We start from the raw sequence: 9,302 nt of genomic DNA on the forward strand, positions 1-9,302 counted from the left end.
GCTGGTTCATGACGGTGTTTTTTTATCGTGGAGGTGCATCCTTCCCACTGCCTGCAGCGTATGCATCGAGCAGGAGACAGTGTGGCAGTATGCTAGTTGCACGCTGGATAGGAGCGGGCCCGCGGCACCGCCATCATTCCGGACATCTGCATGCCCGTCGTGGGTTCTAATCGCGTATAAACCGTCCGCCGTAGCAAGAGGTGACTATCCGGCTACGCGGTACTCAAGTCCTGAAAAGGCCGGCATGATCGCGTAGGCCATTATGCTAATAATAATAATAATAATAATAATAATAATAAGAAGAAGAAGAAGAAGAAGAACTGAGCATAGCAGTCCACACTCGGGGAAGGTTTTTGTTTTGACTTTGGTGCTGCCGGGTCTACCGCTGTGGCGCGACAAATGCACGGAATGCACTCGACCAAAACATGAACCTACCGATCCGAAACCATTCCAAGGCAATGCCGGTCAATCGGCGTCATGATACCGACTCTAAGCCAACAAGCCACCAGATTCTGGACGGACATGTGCAGCACCAAACGCGCACCATAATAATCAAATGCAGAATCCTGTTTTGTATGGATTCAATTAAAAATGTTGTTTCCACTTGCGTCCGCTTGCTGCATTAGAAATAAATGTGCAATATATCACACGCACGTTTGCTTAGATCGTGTGTCTTTTTTACCCCGAACAGCAGAGCCGGGCGCATAGATGGTGGTGCCAATGTAATGGTTGTGTTGTCTCTCAGGTAGCGAGATCGAAAATGGATGGAATTTGTAGCCGCAGCGGATGAAAATGTACGCATCAGAATCAAATAGTTTTGGGGTTTCCAAACGCACGCACACACACGCACGCACAAACACGCGCGCGTAGACTCTCTCACACACACACACACACACACACACACACACACACACACACACACACACACACACACACACACACACACACACACACACACACACACACACACACACACACACACACACACACACACACACACACACACACACATATATATATATATATATATATCTATATATATATATATGCACGTACGCGCGCACGCACGCACGCACGCACGCACGCACGCATACACACACACACACACACACATACATACACATACACACACATGAACACATTCACGTTCGCGCGCACACACACATGCACGTACGCGCGCACGCGAGCACGCATCCACGAAAGCGCGCACGCGATTACGCACCTATGAACGCGCGCACGCGATAACGCACCTAAGAACGCGCGCACACGCACGAGCGAGTACGGCTACCTTATCGGTAGAACGGCTGATTCAGCTATCTTGCAGTGCATCCTCATCCAATGGGCCGGGCGGGGAGGGGGATCGCGGCATGATAGTTGCAGGGTTAAAACCGGGTCGTACTTATCTGAGGAGTTTTTTTGTACGTCAGGTGTCCCTCAGGGTTGTGTGCTAAGTCCACTTCTGTTTTCTTTGTTCATCAATGATGTTTGTAATGTTTTACCTCCTGATGGTCATCTCCTTTATGCGGATGATATCAAAATCTTTTTACCTGTGTCTTCTTCTTCTGATTGTCTGAGACTTCAGCATTACCTCAATGCATTTGCTCATTGGTGTTCATCCAATTTACTTCGCCTGTGTCCCGAAAAATGTTCTGTTATTTCTTTCTCTCACTCTCTTTCTCCTATTTTATTTAACTATACTCTCTCTAGCGCTTCCCTCTCTCGTGTTATGTCCATCCGTGACCTTGGTATTATACTTGACTGTCGTCTTAACTTTAAACTGCAGCTTGATGAGGTGCTACTAAAAGCAAATCGAACCCTTGGGTTTATCTTACGTTTTACCTCTATTTTTAGAGATCAAAGCATCCTAAGAATCCTTTATTGTGCTTTGGTAAGGCCTATTCTTGAATATGCAAGTATCATCTGGAATCCTCCCACTATTGATGGCTGTTCGAGAATTGAAAGCATTCAGCGCCTCTTTACCAGGATTGCCTTTCGTCGTTTGTTCGGTGCTGCCTCACTACCTCCCTATGAAACGCGATTGCAGTTATTCAATCTTCACTCCTTAAGCTTCCGCCGCCAAGTGTTTCAGGCTTGTTTTATTGGTGGCTTATTACTTTCTGCTACTGATGCTCCTGATTTACTCTCGTCCATCTCGCTGTATGTTCCCTCTCGTTCTCTTCGTCCACGTGATCCTCTGTCAATTGAAACACGTCATACTCTTTATACTTTCAATGACCCTCTTCTGTCCTGTTTCAGGTTGTTTAACCACTTTTACTATCTCTTTGATTTCGACTCCTCTCTTAACTCTTTCCGTAACCGTATTTTTTCTTCTAATTCCCTTTAATTATTCTCCTTAGTTTTCTATTACTCTCTTTTTTTTTTTGTTTTTGTTAAGTTTATGATAGTCTTTACGCTCTACTCTTGTTTTTTTTTTCTTTTCTTTTTTGCTAGGTCAAGACTAGGTTAGTTAGGCTTAGTTTTTCATGAATTATTTTGATTATTTGTTAGTATTAAATTAGTTTTAAGTCTATTATATTTAGCCTTGATGGCGGATATTGTATGAAATAAATGAAATGAAATGAAATAAAATGAAATGAAATGATAGAGAGGACGGTCAATTTCCCCGTGCTGTGTGTGTGCGTGTGTGTGACGACCCAAAAACGCGAGACAGATTTCGGCACATTTAAAAAAATTATTGGCACTTTACACTGTGCTACATAATGCTTAGACGGTCGCTGAAACATCAAACATGTTGAAATTAAAAAATAATTAGATTAGTGTTAGACATTCTCCTACGCTTGTTTTAAATAGGCTTCTTCACAATCAATTGGCAGGGGCATAGAATGGTCTCATCAGCAGCGGCACGAAATAAAATAAACCATCAATACACCGATAGCACTTTAAATCCCAATCCAGCTTCTCCCACAGCGTCTCAAGGCCACACACAAATTAATATATGCTAACACCCACCAATAACAATACACAACCGCAATGCACAAATACGAATCAACGAATACACCACAACACCCAATCAGCTGGCGGCGGAAGGCACGGGAAGAAGCGAAAGTAAGGCAAGGCAGGGTGAGGGAGGGAGGGAGAAGAAGCGGACGAGAAAAATGGGCGTCAACATTTTTGATTTTTTGACCGTTTTTTTTGTTGCTCCCCCGCCAAAAATAGTTCGTCCATGTCGCCAACAGATGGCGCTAATCCTGCGCAGGCCTGCGCAGGAATCGCTGAAGTCCAGCGCGGGAGACCAGTCAAAATCTGCGCTGGCCAGCGCAGGCTTTGGCACATTTCCTGCGCAGGAAACTGCTCGAATTTGCGCAGCGGGGGCTGTCTGACTGGGAAAGCCAATTTGACAGATGGCGAAACTACTCGATCGGTTTTTATATTGGTTGATATAATTGTATCGACCGGTAAGTTAAATGCGTACGCGATACCAATTCGAGTACTTGAGGGTTCAATTTTTCATTCTTAAAAGTCCTAAAATTAGCTAATAATCATTTTCCAAGCTGTTTAATACATAAATTAGTTGAAAAAAGTTTATTTTTTCGAAAACCGTTTGTTTACCTACTGATGAGAATGATGCAAGTTGCGGTCCAAGGGGAACGAAAGTGACAGCTCTACAGTATAACCGAACATGTCAACGCCTACTTCCGAACAATTCTATATCTCGCTGAAAGAGTCTATTATATGCCTGAACGAATCTACAACTCGCTGAACATGTCTATATAATCCTCGAAAACTCTGTAATGATGACGTAAATTTTAATTTATGGGTTATATGCCCGCATGGCAAAATCGAGCAGTTCTGTAGCTCGGATTTTCGATCGCTTTCCGCCAAAAGCGATCGAGAAAGCGAGCAGAAATGTCAGGGGAAACGCTTGGATTCCGATCGAAGAAATATTTCGATCCTAAAATTTCAGCGTTGAAAATTTCGAAACATGTCATTTATAAATTTGCAACAATTTTGAATGCGAAATATTTCACAGCCATGAGCTGTGAAATATGTTTGCAGTTTGAGTTTGAGAAGTTTTCGATCGCTTTGCGCAGCGGGATTTCTGCTCGCTTTTTCGATCGCGTTTGGTGGAAAGCGATCGAAAATCCGAGCTACAAAACTACTCGATTTTGTTGTGCGGGTTGTTATTTTTTGCATCAACTCCTTAAACAAACCTCATGTGAATTTTTCTGCCTAATAAATGAGAATTAAATACATAACATATAGTATTTTGAAATGTTTAAACCATCTCCATGTAAATATTTGTAATGCTATGGTTTATTATCTACAATACAAAATAAAATATAAATTAATACAATTATAAAACATAAACAACGGAATTACAAATATTTCGGTCGGGAGCGAAGAGGCGCTATTTGTGCGGGCCGCTCGCGTGTGTGCGAAGGATCATCAGCTGATTCTGGTATATGGTTGGGTTGTAGTTGTATCTCTGAATTGGTGGTTGGTACACATAATGGAATTTGGGGCAAGTGTGACATAGGGGGCAAGTGTGCCACCTACCTTTTTTGGAAACCAATGAATTAAATTAAATTAAAAAATAAGGACAGAGATACATTCGATTGTGCAACTTTATATGTTGGACCGGATTTCGTGTGTAAAAGTTCATTACTCTCATATTTATTGTCTCTTTTGTGCTGAACAGCCAGATTGAGCATAATCTTATAATATTTCATCCAAACAAAATAAGCTCTCAAAACACGTAAAAAAAGAAATCACAAAAGTATGTGGTACAGAGCAAAACTGAGAAAAAACTTGATGTTTTATGGAGTTAACCAAAAATACATGCTTTTTCCACCCTTAAATTTGATTTTATAAGAAAAACAAATTTCGGGACAAAGAAACACCACTGTTTGGGACAAAACTGCCATACCACTGCTACACGCGAGACAACTGTCAAAAACGTAAACATTGTAGTTGCGTCGTCAGTGAATCAAGATGGTACGCAATTTTAAGCGGATTTCTTTGCGAAAAAACTGGTCAGTGACCAGTATGGAAGTGGCAATGCGGTCCGTGATCAAAAAAAGTACTTCGGCCTAACAAGCTGCTAAGGAATGTGGCGTTCCATGGAAAACGCTCGCGAAATACTTTGCGATAAACGCAACAACTCCTATCGCAAGTCTAAATAATCACCTATGTCTAGGACGGTATAAGCCTGTTTTCAATGCACATCAAGAAGCGGAAATAGTTAACCATCTTTTGGAACTTGAAAAACGATGCTATGGAAATGGTCCATGCGATGTGCGTAGCCTTGCCTTTGAGTTAGCAGAGCGAAATAAGCTTCATTTTGTGTTGTTGCAATACTACTGGGTGGATGAAGCCCTTTTATTTTGAACAATATTTTGAACACGATTCTGTTGGTCGCGTATGCTCCAGAACAAGGCCAATTTTGTTACTACTTGATGAACACAGTTCGCATACCAAAAATATGGCGTTTTTGGAAAAAGCAAGATAGACGGCCTCATCACAATTTTTCGATCGAAAAAATTCGATAGGCGCCCACGCTAATCTGACAGTATAACTATCACGTTTATACCCCTTGTGTTTACGTGCTTGATTGCCCCAGCTTGTTTTCCAAATGTCTTTGCTCGGTTTGTGCTATCTATCATTTTTTGTTTGTTTATTACGGCAGCAAGTTTGAGAAACAGAAAGCTTGTTCGGCGAATGTTTGCATATTTTATGGAGAAATAGAAGCAAAGAAAAAACTGATACAGCATTGCACAAATTTACTTGTTGTCTTGTTGGCTTGTTTTATCGGAAAATGCGTAAATAAAAAAAATATGGTAGCACAGCAACGCAGAAAATGGCAGCAGGTTTGATATTTTTTGCCGAAGGCAGGTATCAACACGGTGTTGGAAAGGATTTTTTGATAGCCATGGCTTAAACCACATTTTCAAAAATTCTTCGAGGGTGCTTACGTCCACTTGAATCGTTTCTAAGTAGTTGGATCAAGTTAGAAATGACTGAAGACAAAATTGCATCAAAGCGATATTTTTTGGAAAAAAGTGAGATACCGGATGTTGTTATGTGCGTGCCGTCCACACATATAAAGATTAAAAAAACATGCAACCGTCCATTCAGGTATATGAACAGGAAAAAGTTTTATAGCATCAACACAATGATTGTCGTTGTCGTACATTGAGCGGAAGCAACGGCTTCTCACAAAGACCCATCACCAAAAAGTGTAGCTTGGTGCGAAGCCATTCCTAATCGGGTTAACGGGAACGGCAACGGATCCTTGCTGCAACGGCTTGTTGGTAACACAGGATGGTCTGAAACCAATAAGGAGGAACACGTCGACGACTTTGTATTCGTGTCTAACTCGAACGGATCGTCAGTCGATGAGTCGCGCAGATGGATGAATGCGGCCGAGATAGCAGCAGCGGTCGAGGAGAACGATCGCTAGCCTTTGAAAATGTAGCACCTTATGCCCAATAGAAGAATATTGATATCAATAATAAGGTGATAGGTGTCTTAAGCTCCATTAAAAAGTCTACACATGGGTTTCCTCTCAAAAGGACAGGAAGAAAGGAAGTGAACGAGGTATTGTAAGTACTAATTGAGCTCATATTCAACTGGTCGACTCTTATTTAAAAAAAGTTCATAATTTAAATTTGGGTTTAATTGCTTTACAAGTTACTGTTTGTTTTTTTCTAATTCAAATTTAGCATACTAAGTTCTAATTCTCTTTAAGCTTATTCTTTTTTTATATTCAAGTTCTTTTTTGCTAATTCTTGGTTGAATTTTACAATCTTTTCCCTTAGCTCTTTCATAAAAATATTTTATTTATTTATTATTTTATAAAAATTCCCATGCTCTAATTGTTTTTGTTGTTCAGAATGCTGTGTTTGGTGTGATTGATGTGGCTTTTGCACCTGTTGTTGTGGCTGAGCTAGTATCTGGACCTCTTCGGAAGGTTGTGGACAAGTTTGTTGTCTTGATGTTCTCTGTTGCGGTTCAATATCTTCTACCGTACGGACTGTTCTTCCTCGTGCAAGCACATTAGGTGTTATTTCTACTACTGAGTTTAAATTAAGTATAGTGATAGTATGCTTGTCAAGAGCAGAAAAGCTTTTCAAATCGCATTGCTCTCCACCAGTGGATCTGTACTCGCGAATGTTCTGTGCTAACTTCTTCTTCAATCCGCATTTATAGTCTGCCCACACCTAAAATATTAATGTAAAATGTGCAGTAAATTTAAATAGTAATTTAGATTGATAGATTTTATTCATTGAAATACCATTTTTGAAGCTGTTGCATCTTTTAATGGAGGGCCTAATTCATTAAGCTCTCTAGTGACGCCCTCCCAAAATTGTAATGATCCTCTATGAATATAACTCCAAGGGCCAAAAGACGCTCAAATTGGTTTATATTTGTAGCTTTACGTGTATCCTGTAATAAATAGTGTAGCGTTAACATTTTAATCACTTTGCACAGAAACAAACTACTACTTCTGTGCTCTTTGCACAGCACAAAACCGTAGCACAAACTTGAAAATATGCGTTTTTATTCTGCTCGTTGCTTGTCATTACCCATCAATACAGGGTTTCTCGAGGTTTGTTGGTTCCTACGATTTATTGAGCGTCACCCAGAATAGTATAGATTATTTGAACTGCTTTATCATAAAAATTAATAAAAAATGTATTATTCATATACAGGGTCAAGATCTATTAAGGAGAACAGGTCGATGCACATAGAGTAAAGTGACAAGAAGCGATGGGAAAATTTTGATAGTTAAATTGAACATTGTTTACAAACGTCGTTAGGCAATCACAGTACCCACATACCCATGTTTGTGCAATTGAGATTGTTGGTTGAGCCAGTATAGTTTTCACTGTGTATACATTCTATAAATTGTAAACGAGAATAGTTTTCACATTCTGCTACTGTTTTCTACTTCTTATTGGTGTGTTTTTGTGATTGTGTGTGTGTTACAGGTAAGTTAACCAAACTATAAAACCAGAGTAATCATTTGGGTCAATGTAATACAAAACCATTAATATTACATGTTTTAAAGCAATTTCAGCAGGAGAATGTCTTCCTCGAATGCCTGTTCAGCATCCTTTTGCCAAAATACAAGATATTGCGTAAAACAACGGAAATTGGATGTATTATTCCACAATTTTCCATCGGACCCTAGTTTGAAATATGCTTGGATACAATTTTGTAAAAGAGGAGAGAATTGGCTGCCACCAAAAGACCATGCAATTTGCTCAAATCATTTTGAAAAAAATGACTATCAAATGACAAATATTCCATTTAACGAAAATAGAAGAGTGCTTAAAAAACTTCTTCCAACAGGTATATAACATATTTTTTGATATAAACAAACCTACATTGCGCTTCTCTACAGCTATTCCGTCAATAATTAAAAAGGAAGTAAATAAAGAAAACGAAATACTTAACCACAAAATACCATTCGAACAACACCAAATCGAAAATCATATCCGAACGGTTCATGTCAATGATTTCATATACGATGAATCATGTAAGCCGTGCAATCAATATGAAGAAATCATTGAGTTAAAAAATGTGCTGAAAGAAAAGACAACGAAATGTGAACAACTTCATCAAGTTAATGAATTTCTTTCCAAGCAACTCGAAGCAGCAAGCAAAAAAGCGTTGCAAGACGAACGAGAAATTAAAAGATTAACTAAGGAAATAGGCAAGATGCAGGAATCTTTATTATCACCTACGCCATTCACAGAGAGAATGGAAAATGCTTTAAAAGAAGCATTATCTGTTAATCAAATAGCATTAATAACTAAAGAAAGGAAGCAAGTCCGCTGGACAACCGTTGAGATAAGTAAGTCTTTTACTTTAAGGTATTTTAGCAAGCGTGCTTATTTATATATGCTCATTGATTTGAAATATCCCTTGCCATTTATTTCAACTCTTCAGAGATATGCACAAAAATTAAATCTCAAGCAAGGAATCCTTGAGGATGTGCTAGTTTTTGTAGGGAATTTAGCCGAGAGTTTTAATTCGTGTGAGTGTGAATGTGTGTTGAGTTTTGACGAGATGAAAGTCTGCAAAATACTAGAGTATGACCCAGCAGCAGATGAAATAATGGGTCCGCATAATTACATCCAAGTGGTGATGGCACGTGGTCTTTTTAAAAATTGGAAACAAACAATTTTTATAGGATTTGATCAGCACATGACTAGAGATATTATCCTGAAAATTATTGAAAGATTACACGAAAAAAACATAAATGTCGTTGGTCATGTAAATCGATGAGGTTCGAAACCGTCAACGGCGAAACGGTCACCGTTTTTGAACAGTAT

This window comes from Anopheles coluzzii, chromosome 2, assembly GCF_943734685.1.
Source record: "Anopheles coluzzii chromosome 2, AcolN3, whole genome shotgun sequence".
NCBI lineage: Eukaryota > Metazoa > Arthropoda > Insecta > Diptera > Culicidae > Anopheles > Anopheles coluzzii.